The sequence below is a fragment of the Triticum dicoccoides genome, chromosome 3A, assembly GCF_002162155.2.
Source record: "Triticum dicoccoides isolate Atlit2015 ecotype Zavitan chromosome 3A, WEW_v2.0, whole genome shotgun sequence".
Classification (NCBI taxonomy): domain Eukaryota; kingdom Viridiplantae; phylum Streptophyta; class Magnoliopsida; order Poales; family Poaceae; genus Triticum; species Triticum dicoccoides.
In genome coordinates, this window is record NC_041384.1 from 531,495,751 (window position 1) to 531,509,216 (window position 13,466).

A 13,466-nucleotide genomic window follows, 5' to 3' on the forward strand; every position below is an offset into this window, starting at 1 on the left:
TGGTGGCCAAACTTGTGAAAAAAGTTGGCTATAGCAACTAAGTATATAATAAATGGGGTATATTACTAAAAGAAGTATGGCATGCCACTGCTATGACTGCAGCTGAGACGCTTGGCACAATTGAAAGTGCAACTATCCCTGGGTGGTTTTGGTAATTCCTAACAACATATAGCTCATTGAACTAATGCTCTTTCAAGATGATCATTTCAGAAAGTTCAATGATTGGCATGGCATGGACTAGGAATGTGGACCCCTCAAAATGCTAAGGACACACATTGGCAAAAGCTCAAGACTCTACATTTTCATTTTAGTGATCCAAGATCACATTGAGTCCATAGGAAAAGCCAATACTATTAAAAGGGGATGAGGTGTTGCTTAATGGCTTGATTGCTCAAAATGCTTAGTGATATGCTCCAAAAACCCTCAACCACTTCCTCATGTCCACATATGTCCCAAACCAAAAGTCAAACTCGGCCCCACCGATTTTATCTATCTGGCGCCACCGAGTTCATTTGACATAGCCATAGCCAAAAACCTAATCAGCTCAGTCTCACCGAGATGGGATTGCAAACTCTCTGTTTCCCTTTGTAACGTTTCGATCTAACCGAGATGAGTGATCGATCCCACCGAGTTCGCAATGCAAACTCTCTATTTCCTTTTCATAACATTTTGGTATCACCGAAATGAGCGATCAGTCCCACCGAGTTTGCATGACCAACTCTCTGTTTGCCTATTACAGAAATTGGTTCCACCGAGTTCATGTGATCGGTCTCACTGAGATTATGTTATGCCCTAACCCTAATGAAATCGGTCCTACCGAGTTGATCGTATCGGTCCCACCAAAAAGCCTAACGTTCACATTTTGAACCGAATCGGTCTGACCGAGTTTGTGTATTCGGTCTCATCGAGTTTGGTGAATTGTGTGTAACGGATAGATTTTGTGTGGAGGCTATATATACCCCTCCACCCTTCCTCCATTCGTGGGGAGAGCTATCAGAATGTGCCTACACTTCCAGCATGCATTTTCTGAGAGAGAACCACTTACTCATGTGTTGAGACCAAGATATTCCATTCCAACCACAAGAATCTTGATCTCTTGCCTTCCCAAGTTGCTTTCCACTCAAATCATCTTTCCACCAAATCCAAATCTGTGAGAGAGCGTTGAGTGTTGGGGAGACTATCATTTGAAGCATAAGAGCAAGGACTTCATCATCAACACACCATCTATTACCTTTTGCAGAGTGGTGTCTCCTAGATTGGTTAGGTGTCACTTGGGAGCCTCCATCAAGATTGTGGAGTTGAACCAAGGAGTTTGTAAGGGCAAGGAGATTGCCTACTTCATGAAGATCTACCCAAGTGAGGCAAGTCCTTCATGGGCGATGGCCATGGTGGGATATACAAGGTTGCTTCTTCGTGGACCCTTCATGGGTGGAGCCCTCCGTGGACTCGCGCAACCGTTACCCTTCGTGGGTTGAAGTCTCCATCAACGCGGATGTACGATAGCACCACCTATTGGAACCACGCCAAAAATCTTCGTGTCTACATTGTGTTTGCTCCCTCCAAACTCCTCCCTTTACCTTCATATGCAATGATTTACATTACGCTGCTATACTCTTAGATTTGCATGTGTAGGTTGATTGCTTGACTTGTGCTAAGTTGCTAAAATCTGCCAAGACATAAAATTGGGAAAAGCTAGATTTTTATTTGGTAAAGTAGTCTAATCACCCCCCCCCCCCCTCTAGACATACTTTCGATCCTACAAGTGGTATTAGAGCTTTGGTCTCCATTTGCCTTGATTTCCATAGCTTTGGTGATCATAGCCTTGGTTTCACAACCTAGGAGAGTATGGCGTCTAGCGAGGGAATTACCACCGTAGAGGTCCTTACTTTGATGGTACTAATTTTGCTAGTTGGAAGCATAATATGAAAACGCATATTCTTGGACATAACCCCGCCATTTGGGTTAATGTGTGTATTGGCTTTCAAGGTGAATTCTTCAATGGGAGAGAACCGAACTATGAAGCTACCGCGAAAGAGTTGAAGATGCTACAATACAATGCTGAAGCTTGCGATATCCTCTTCAACGGACTGTGCCCCGAAGAATTCAACAAAATCAGCTACGTTGAGAATGCAAAGGAAATTTGGGATACTTTGATTGATATGCACGAAGGTAACGACTCCGTCAAGGAATCCAAATTGGATGTGCTTCAAAGTCAGCTTGACAAGTTCAAAATGAAGGATGGTGAAGGTGCCGCTGAAATGTACTCTAGGCCTGCTCTCATCACAAATGAGATTGCCGACTTAGGAAGTGAAGAGATGACCGACAGATTCATCATCAAGAAGAGCCTAAGAGCCTTGGATGGTAAATACGATACCGTGTGCACATTGATCCAAATTATGCCCAACTACAAATATCTCAAGCCAACGAAAGTCATTGGAAGAATTGTTGCTCATGAGATGTCACTCAAGGATAAAGAAGAGCTTCACAGCAAGTCAAGTGGTGCTTACAAAGCCTCATGTGATGCTCCTACATCATCAAGAGAGAAACAAGTCTTCAATGAGGAATTGAGCCTAATGGTGAAGAATTTCAACAAGTTCTACAAGAGTAGAAGTAAGGAAAGAAGTTCCAAGTCAAGGTCCTACAATGACAAAAGATCTTCTAGTCGTGAGTGTAATTGCTACAATTGTGGAAGACCCGGACACTACTCCAATGAGTGTACGGCTCCCTACAAAAGAAGAGAAGACTCACCTAAAAGGAGAAGTAGAAGAGAAGAATCACCTCCAAGAGAGAGAAGTAGTAGAGATGATCGTTATGAATGAAGAACCTCTCGCAGAAGCAAGGATTCGGAAAGGAATGACAAGTCATCAAGGAGCTACATAAAACGAAGACATCAAGCTCATGTTGGTGAATGGGTATCCAGCTCCGACTCCAACCATCACTCCGAGAGAATTTATCACTCCGACTCCGAATATACTCAAGATGAAGGTGTTGCCGGTCTAGCACTTGTGTCAACCAACTCCTATGACATATTTGACTCACCAAATGAAGGAATTGGAAGACGCTTCATGGCTAAAGGCCCAAATGTATCACACCCCGAGTATGCTGATTTCAATAGTGATGAAGATGATTTGCTAGGTGATGATGATTTACTTGTTGACAACTCTAGTGATGAAAACTATGATGAACTTGCTATTAATCATTCTAATCAAGATAAAATGAATGACAATGATAAGAAGGATATTGAGCTTCTAACTAAAGAACTAAACACTCTTAAGTTAGCTCATGAAACTACCTTGGAAGATCATCGAGAGCTTTCGAAGACTCATGAGAAGCTATGCTTTGAAAAACTCAATCTAGAGCAAGAGCATGGGTTCTTAAAAGCAATCAATGATGATCTCCGTAAGAAAAGTTCTTCTTACATCGCCAAGCATTTACTCTTGTCTACTTACATGCCACAAGTAAAATCTAGCAACAAGAGTAAGAAAGATTCTTCTTCTAGTAGTAACAATAATCATGTTAAATCGAATGTTGTTGCTTCTAGTAGTTCTCTTGATTCCACTAATGATTATCTTAGACAAGTTACACTTGAGCAAGAAAATAGCTTATTGAAGGGAATTATAGAGAAAGGTGTCTACAAGAGCCTTGCCGGAAGTAAGCAATTTGAGACAATTGTACGCAAGCAAGGAAGGCACCAGAAGAATCAAGGTGTTGGTTTTGAACGAAAGTTCAATTACAATGGAGTTGAGTGGGAAGAAGATCAATACCCCAAGACGAAGTTTGTTCCTCAACAAGAGAAGTATGATCCTACTTCTTTCAAGGGGACACAAGCTCAAGATGATCTTCCACCACAAGACCACAAGCAAAAAGGCAAGGACAAGCTTCAAGAGAGATTGATGCATTTGAAGAAGCTCCCAAGGCCTTGGTCAAGTGGGTTCCCAAGACTACGTCAAGTTCTACTTCATCAAGTATGACTACAACTCCAGGTATTCCCATCAAGTTGATGTGGATCTCGGAGAAGAAGAACTAGAGAGTTCTTGAGGGTGACTCCGCCAACATATTTCACTCATATCATTTTGGCGAGAATAAGTGCAAACAACTTCCACATCTTGCACTAGTTCAAGGAGTCACAAACCCTCTTGTTGGTAAGACATAGGACAAGGTAACCTAATGCTTTCATGGACATCATCTTTTGTGAACTTCACTCTATGTCTATGGATATCCTTGTTTGTTCCTTGTAGGACTAACCCGTGTAGGTATACAACTCACTCCAATGGATTGCTCCAAATGATCTACATCAACTTTGAGCATCCACATCTTCAACATCTACATGAAGTCATCATCGACAAAACCCAAGGTTAGTTTATCCCTCTTAGGGGGGATATCACATCTAGGGGGAGCTTTACTCTAAGAATTGAGCTAAAAGCAACTCTAAAGGTGTGAACACAACAATTCTTTATGTAGAAGTGGTAACCGCACTTGTGCTTAAATGATGAGTATGACCTACGATCAAATGTTCTCATTTGACTCCTAAGTCAATATACTCATATATAGATGACCTAGTCATCGCAAATTGCTTGATAGATGCTAGAGTGTTTGTGCATGCTTCGCCACATATTTCATTTGCCATTGGGACATTTACATCTATGCCCTTAACTCGAACCCACTACTCAATTTTGCCCCTAATTTTTAGGTATGCTCAGTTTTGCCCCTCCGCCGTTAGTTTCACTTATAGAAATGCCCTTCTCTGCCATTACCGTCCGGTCAAAGGTCTTTGACCATCCTGAAAAAATAGCAAAAAAATAAAAAAAATGAAATTTGGTGGGATCGAAGATAGTCATGTCCGCAAGGCGCATGCACATTTTCATGCCGTTCGGACACTCCGGGAGCTCGTGTCAAAGGAAACCATAAATTTTGTACGCATGCGAGCAGTAAATTCAAAAAAAAATAGAAAAAAAATCAAAAAAATATGAAAGTTCATGGGATTGAAGATATTCAGGTTCGCAAGATGTGTGCACGTTTTTGTTGTGTTTGGACATCGTAGGAGCTCGTGGAGAAAAAACAAATTTTAGCTCAAAAAGACTTTGAAAAAATGCAGTATTTTGTTTTTTTTCTCTAGAGCGCCTCGTACGTCATTTGATCACCAAAACTTGCAAGCACCTTGTGCACTCAAGCCTCTTTGACGCCAAATAAATTTAATTTTTTTGAACTTTTTTGCTATTTTTTCGAATTTACTGTTCATAGGCATAAATTATTATTTTTTTCCTTTGCCACAAGCTCCCAGAGTGTCCAAACAACACAAAGTTGTGCACGCGCCTTGCGGACATGACTATCTTCGATCCCACCAAATTTCATATTTTTTGATTTTTTTGCTATTTTTTCGGGATGGTCAAAGTACTTTGACCGGACGGCAATGGCGCAAAAGGGCATTTCTATAAGTGACACTAACGGTGGAGGGGCAAAACTGAGCATACCTGGAAATTAGGGGCAAAACTGAGTAGTGGGTTTGAGTTAGGGGCAGAACTGGAATTGGCCCTTTGCCATTTTATTGTGTGAGCATGTTGGTTGCATATTTTACTCATTCGAGGACATCCATTTGTTTCTTTGATTGTTTGGCTCTTTTTCTTTTGCCAAATGGATGGACAAGAATGCCTAAGAACCTCCTCTAGCTATCTATGTATTTCTCGTCTCAAACTCTATTCATGCTACATCACAAAGTTTGATCAAGTCAAATTCGAACACTCTGTGTGAGCAGCACTCAGAGTCACCGATTCGTCATAGACTTAAACTTCCAAAACGTCTCTGTGCATTTCGGTCTGACCGATTCATCCTTTTCGGTCAAACCAAGTTCACTGAGTTGATCTAGGTTTTTAATCTCGGTGCAACAGATTAGAACTTTTTGGTCACACCGAGTTGCAGTAACCCCTTGCGATTCTGCATCTTGGTGCCACCGAGTTGTTCCACTCGGTCACACCGACAGGGTCAGGATATATATACTGACGGGTCAAATTTTGGAAATTTCTCCAAAATCACTTCGCTCGCGCATGTCCTGCTCTGCCGTTTAAGGTCTCCAGATCGTCCTCTCGTCGCCAGCGACCTCCCGCCGCTGGTCTTCATCGCCGTCAACGGACATCAACACCGTCGTTACCACCGTACCGAACTCATCGCCGAGATAGGTATGAGTTCGACCCCTTGTGCATTATTTTTACCTCCGATTCTGAGCACAAGGTCAATGCCATGTTTGTTACCACATATGAGATCAATCTATCCAGCGAAATCTTTCTTTAGATTAGTTTTGATTCGAAAATTTAGGGTTAGGTTTCCGCCGAACTCATCTCGGACTAACCGAGTTGTGGAAATCGGTCTCACCGATTTGGCCTAAGCCATTGCACTTTCACTTTTAGGTCTTACCAAAACTTGCAAATCAGTGTGACCGAGTTCAACTGTTAGTGAAACCCTAGCAATCTCGGAGTCACCGAACTGTGTCTCGGTCTGACCGATTTCACTAGTTTAGACTCCAAAGTTGCTTCAGTGTCACCGAGTTTAACAAATCGGTAGCTCCGAAATGCTTTCTGTGGAAAACTAAAACTAAGTTTTTGACTCATCTGTTTTGCAAAATCTCTGCACTTTGTGATGCTCATCCACTCTATCTCATATATAACTATTCACAGGGTCAGCTATCAGTTTGCGATATCAGACATGTCAGATCAGAGTGATAGCTAGAACAGGTCTGAAGAGCAGGTGAATCTGAGTGAGGGCACTAGTCCCTCTGACAGTTATGACGATGCAGCAGAAGTACTCCTAGCAACCTGCCTCAGGCTGCTACTAGGCAGAGGAGGAAGAAAAATTTTGAGTCTGAAGATGAAGACTATGTAGCTGCCGAGGAGGAGGTCAGCTCCAAGAAAAGGGTTGTTAAGAAAGAGTTTGGCATAGCTGCTTCAACCAAGCCTGGTATGCATAAGAAGGCTCCTGCAAAGAGAGTTCCCACTTCAAAAGCCAGGGCCTCAACTCTTGAAACTTCCAAGTCAAATGTTGAAGATGTTGCTGGTGAGGGCAAGAAAAGAGAGGAAATGGTCAAGAAAACTATGGACAAAGTCATTGGGAGATCCTCTATGATGGTAGATCCAGCTGAGGATGAAGATGAATAGGAAGAGGATGCTGCACTAGCACCCAAGGCACAAAAGCTGATGGGGGATGCCATCAAGTCTGGGGCTGCCTCCTCTAAGCCCAAGACTGCCCCCAAAGATTCTGCTCCATCTCCCAAGACTACACCAAAGAGGAGCACAAGGAATATACCAGCTACTGAGAAGAACAAGGCCCCAGTGCTTGAGACTGAAGTTGGAAGAGGCTGAAGCCCAAGTGCTTAGGAAGCTCAAGCCCAAGATCCCAGACCATGATGACAACCATCCACTGGCTGAGAATATGAAGATCAGAAAAGATGCAGGTCTCAGACTATGGAGACAATAGGATCCATATGTTGTGAGGAGAAGGACTATTGTGGATTACAGGTTTCACACCAAGGAGCAGCAGGACTTCTATGAGACTATTCCACTAGATAAGAAGCCCATTGTCTGCAATATGAAGTGGGTAGACTACAAGTATATTGACAACAACGAAGACCACTTTCCAGGAGTGCATGAGAGCTTCAGGCTATGTGGGGTAGACAAATTTGTGGGTCAGAAGTTGACCAAGTGGAATGATGAACTCATCATGCAATTCTACTCCACAGCACATATCTATCATAATGGCAAAATTATCTGGATGTCTGAGGGTACCAGGTACCAATCAACAGTTGCTGAGTGGGCTAAACTGATCAATGCCCCTGCAGAGCATGAAGATGACATAGATGTATATGCCAAAAAGAAGAAAGATCACAACTCAATGGCTAACATGTATAAGGAGATTCCTGAAAAAGTTTTGGAGACTCACAAGATGGGCTCTGTATACTATCTACTGTCTGGCCTGACCACCATCAACACAATCTTGAGGCATACTTTGTTGCCCAAGTCAGGTGATCATAGGATGATCAAAGGCCACTCCATTAACCTGCTACAGTTGTTTGATGTGCCCCAGAAGTTCAAGGTGATGAGTCTGATTGTTGAGACAATCAAGAGGACAGCTCCAGATCAAAAGAGGTCATGTGGGTATTCTCCACACATCCAGGTGCTCATCAACTTCAAGATGGGCACATGCACTTACTTGTTGGACAAGAAACATCTTCCCTTGAGGCACGATTTTGAGGACAACACTATTGTCATGAATGCTGAAGATCCCACATCTGCAGAGGCTCAAGAGAAGAGGGAGAAAGCTGAAGCTAAGAAGGCAGCAAAGATGCCAAGTGCTGAAGAGGCTTCTCAAGTGTTCCTCAAGTCAAAGCAAGACCAACTTGGATATCTGATTCAAGCCACCTTGAGTATTGAGAAGGGATTAGCCACCCTGACTCAGAACCAAGAAAGCCTGGAGAGGATCATCGAGACTAAATTCTATGATCTTGACTTAAAAGTGACAGAGATGCAGATAGCAGTTGAGCAGCTCCAGGAAGAAGCTGGGGAGAGAAAATGGTAGGCTACCACAGATGCCTTTCAGAGAGTGCCAAGAGGACAGAGATCTGCTGCAGTGCTAGTGACTGACACAAGAGCAACTACATCAGCACCTGTAGCCACAGCATCAGTGTCACCTCTAGTTGCCACTCCACAAGCTCCAACAACTTCAACCGATGCATTCGTCCTCGGAGTCCTCTCAACGCCTCCTTCCGAAGATCAAGCCTAGAGAGACACATAGCACTATGCATTTTCGAGCTTTTTGGTAATTTGTTGCCAAAGGGGGAGAAAGTGTATAGATCATAGGCTTCGAGAGAGAGAGAGAGATTTTCTTCTTTTTGTCTCTTGTTTGATACTTATTTGTGTGCTTGCTTGGATGATACCTTATCTGTGTGTGAGATACTCGTTTGATCATGTGCTTGATCATATTACTTTAATGATTGTGCTTGAATGATGCAATTATTTATCTCTTATGTATGATCATTCACTTTGCCTTGGTGATGAGTGCAATTTCATATTCTATCATTTTGAGCGCTCCACCAAGATGTATGCGACATGGAAGAGTAATCCATGATCCTAATTGATTGTGCATTTGCATTTAAAAGCAAATTTTAAATAGTCCACAAATTTAGGGGAGCTCTTGTTTATCACATACTTCTCAAAGCGACAATGTATTTCAATCTTATTATCATTTGTCGAAGCTTTGATCTATATGTTGTCATCAATTACCAAAAAGGGGGAGATTGAAAGTGCAACTATCCCTGGATGGTTTTGGTAATTCCTAACAACATATAGCTCATTGAACTAATGCTTTTTCAAGATGATCATTTCAGAAAGTTCAATGATTGGCATGGCATGGACTAGGAATGTGGACCCCTCAAAATGCTAAGGACACACATTGGCAAAAGCTCAAGACTCTACATTTTCATTTTAGTGACTCATTGAGTCCATAGGAAAAGCAATACTATTAAAAAGGGATGAGGTGTTACTTAATGGCTTGCTTGCTCAAAATGCTTACTGATATGCTCCAAAAACCCTCAACCACTTCCTCATATCCACATATGTCCCAAACCAAAAGTCAAATTCGGCCCCACCAATTTGACCTATCCGGCGCCATCGAGTTCATTTGACATAGCCATAGCCAGAAACCCTAATCAGTTCGGTCTCACTGATAGGGACTCACCGAGATGGAATTGCAAACTCTCTGCTTCCCTTGTAACATTTCGGTCTAACCGAGATGAGCGATCGGTCCCACCGAGTTCGCAACGCAAACTCTCTGTTTCTTTCTCGTAACGTTTCGGTCTCACCGAAATGAGCGATCGGTCCCACTGAGTTTGCTTGACCAACTCTCTGTTTGCCTATTACAGAAATTGGTTCCACCGAGTTCATGTGATTGGTCTCACCGAGATTACGTTATGCCCTAACCCTAATGAAATTGGTCCTACCTAGTTGATCGTATCGATCTCACCGGAAAGCCTAACATTCACATTTTGAATCGAATCGGTCTGACCGAGTTTATGTATTCGGTCTCGCCGAGTTTAGTGAATTGTGTGTAATGGTTAGATTTTGTATGGATGCTATATATACCCCTCCACCCTTCCTTCATTCGTGGGGAGAGCTATTATAATGTGCCTACACTTCCAGCATATATTTTTGAGAGAGAACCACCTACTCATGTGTTGAGACCAATATATTCCATTCCAACAACAAGAATCTTGATCTCTAGCCTTCCCAAGTTGCTTTCCACTCAAATCATCTTTCCACCAAATCCAAATCTGTGAGAGAGAATTGAGTATTGGGGAGACTATCATTTGAAGCACAAGAGCAAGGAGTTCATCATCAACACACCATCTATTATTTTTTGGAGAGTGGTGTCTCCTAGATTGGTTAGGTGTCACTTGGGAGCCTCCGTCAAGATTGTGGAGTTGAATCAAGGAGTTTGTAAGGGCAAGGAGATCGCCTACTTCGTGAAGACCTACCCAAGTGAGGCGAGTCCTTCATGGGCGATGGCCATGGTGGGATAGACAAGGTTGCTTCTTCGTGGACTCGCGCAACCGTTACCCTTCGTGGGTTGAAGTCTCCATCAACGTGGATGTACGATAGCACCACCTATCGGAACCACACCAAAAATCTCCATGTCTACATTGCGTTTGCTCCCTCCAAACTCCTCCCTTTACCTTCATATGCAATGACTTGCATTCCGCTGCTATACTCTTAGATTTGCATGTGTAGGTTGATTCCTTGACTTGTGCTAAATTGTTAAAATTTGCCAAGACTTAAAATTGGGAAAAGGCTAGATTTTTATTTGAGACTTGTGCTAAGTTGCTAAAATCTGCTTGGACATAACTCCCCCTAAATATAAGATGAAAATGCATATTCTTGGACATATGTTTTGGCAGTTTAAATTAAACCGTCAAAACATCTTACATTCCGAAACAGAATGTGTACTTTATTTTAAAGGGAGAGGTAAATTCTGCTTCTTTGTGGGTGTGGGGGAGGTAAATTTTGCTTTTTAGTTGCAAAGGTAAATTCTGCTTTTTTATAATGGGAGACGTAGATCTTTCCCTATCCCTAGTAATAAAGCACGGATTGACTCCGTGGGTTCACCATCACAATACGCTTTCGCCTAGTCGTAATACGCTTTTACGATTCGTATAAACAAAATCGTAATGTAAACAAGGTGGTACTAATTTAGCGATGTCCAACGGCCCTTCCTCTCGATCCCATCTAGACCTCCAGCCTACCTCCACCTCCTACTACGCTCCGCCCTGTCTCATCGTGCCACGACGGAGATCGGATCTGTGGGAATCCATCACCTTTTCTAGGAGTGAGAGGACGGGGGACGCGAGGCGGCAGCGACGCTGGTGCTCCTTCAGCGAGGCGCCGGACTCCGGTGAGGCAAGAAACAGGAGGAGACGGCGGAGAACGGACCCGTGGGAATCCACCTCCTGTTCCGGGAGTGAGTAGACGGGTGACGTCGGGCGGCGGCAGTGCTGGTTTGAGGAGGTGCAACGTTTGCATGGTCAGGTGCACTTGGCTTCAGGCCCTGGGAGGCGCTATCAAATCCACGGCCGCGCTGCTGTGTTGACCAGGACGGCCTGCTTGTGCAGTGTGCCGCGGCCGGCTACTAAAGCCAGGCAGCGGAGAGACGCAGGCCAAGGGTGAAGACGGCGGGGTGCTTTAGATGGGATGCGCTTGGATGGGCGGAGAGGTGAAAGAGGATGTGGTACAGATCAGGAGCGGTTGTGGTGCCTACATATGTGTACCCCGTTGTTTTCTCCAAACCCATAAAATATGTAGCAATTCATATTGGTCTTCTTTATTCAGGGTAAGATAGCGGAATATACCTCTTAATTTTATATTGTTCACATGCATTTACTTTATTCAACTGATGATCCGGTCTTCTTTTATTTTTGTTCCTCAATCGTAGACTCGTAATCTCGGTTGAGGCCATGCATGGAGAAGGTGAGCTTGCATTTCTGAACATGCGTTATAAACTGAATCATCAAAAAGTATGGTGATAGCCAGCATTACGGTGCTTAAAAGTATGCAATGATGATCCCAAAAGAACAATAGCTATGCAACACAGTGGTGGGCATTGACATTTTGGATTTTTGTTGTGAGTTCTGTTGAATATTTCTCTAATTAATCTTCCATCAAAAAAATCTAATTAAGCTTTCCTTATTAGTATTGTCAGAGGATGATTTGACTATTGGAAATTTGATTGAAGATCTCAATGATGGCAATTTTATGTACAGTTGTTCAAATGATGGCTATTGTTGTTCAGCTCCTGCTTTCTGACCGGTAGCAAATTTTTACTTACTAAGAGGATCTACAACAAGTCCATTCAAATCCTATCCAATCGTCTGGGCGGACAACCCGATCACCGCCTGGATAGGAGAGAGAAGGAAAAAGGTAACCTAACCAGACCCCCAATAGGAAAATGGATGGAAAAAAAGGGGAGCATGGTTGCGTGTGTGTGCAAAATAAGGGCTCAAAGCACATACACCCATACACTGGTTGGACGCGTCCATGAACATTTGAGAAGTCAAATTTTTTCATTGTGGTTGTAGATGCCCTAAGCAAATGTATTATTTGGGATTTTGGTCCTTCTATAAGTGTGTTTTACTTCCTACAATTGCTAATGCATTTTTTGGCCCACCGAATTTTAGTGGTTTCTTTAACCCGTTACAACGCACGGGCTCTTTTGCTAGTTTTACTTATGCTCTAACAAAAAAATATAGTGGAAGGAAACAGGGAACGAATCAATCTGCAATCGATATATTTATGAATTAATTGCCGCATCAAGGACTCCGTGGCCCAATGGATAAGGCGCTGGTCTACGAAACCAGAGATTCTGGGTTCGATCCCCAGCGGAGTCGGTTGATTTTTCATTTTAAACCTTTTTTGGTTCTAAAATTCTCATAAATTCCTCAAAAAAAAAGAGTGTCCCATAAAAAGTGGATTGTTAAATTCCAATTTTACCACAAAGGAGGACTCCGTGGCCCAATGGATAAGGCGCTGGTCTACGAAACCAGAGATTCTGGGTTCGATCCCCAGCGGAGTCGGACTCTTTTTCATTTTTACCGTTTTTTCTGTAAAACAAATCTCATGGATTACTATGATAATTTTAATCTCTATGAAACCAGAGATTGGTTCGATCCCCAGCGGAGTCGGGTTTTTTTTTTCATTTTTACCTTTTTTCTGTAAAATGAATCCCATGGACCCGTAAAAAATCTTATAATCCCATAAAAAAGGGGAGGTAAGTACTGCAAAAATTGAAATTGCATAGGACAGGTACAATCTTTGACCTTTTTTTCTGTCAAACGAATCCCATCGATCCCTAGAAAAAATTGAATCCCATAAAAAAGGCAGGTAAATTCTACAATCTTTGACCTTTTTCATTTTTACCGTTTTTTCCGTACAACA

The 13,466-nt window shown here is 42.7% G+C and overlaps 2 non-coding genes across 2 annotated transcripts; both read left to right on the forward strand.

Moving 5' to 3' along the window:
* Positions 1-12,846: 12,846 nt before the first annotated feature.
* TRNAR-ACG lies at positions 12,847-12,919 on the forward strand. The gene has a single exon. It is a non-coding gene; the product is annotated as a tRNA-Arg (tRNA).
* Positions 12,920-13,032: 113 nt separating this feature from the next.
* TRNAR-ACG lies at positions 13,033-13,105 on the forward strand. The gene has a single exon. It is a non-coding gene; the product is annotated as a tRNA-Arg (tRNA).
* The last annotated feature ends 361 nt before the right edge of the window (positions 13,106-13,466 follow it).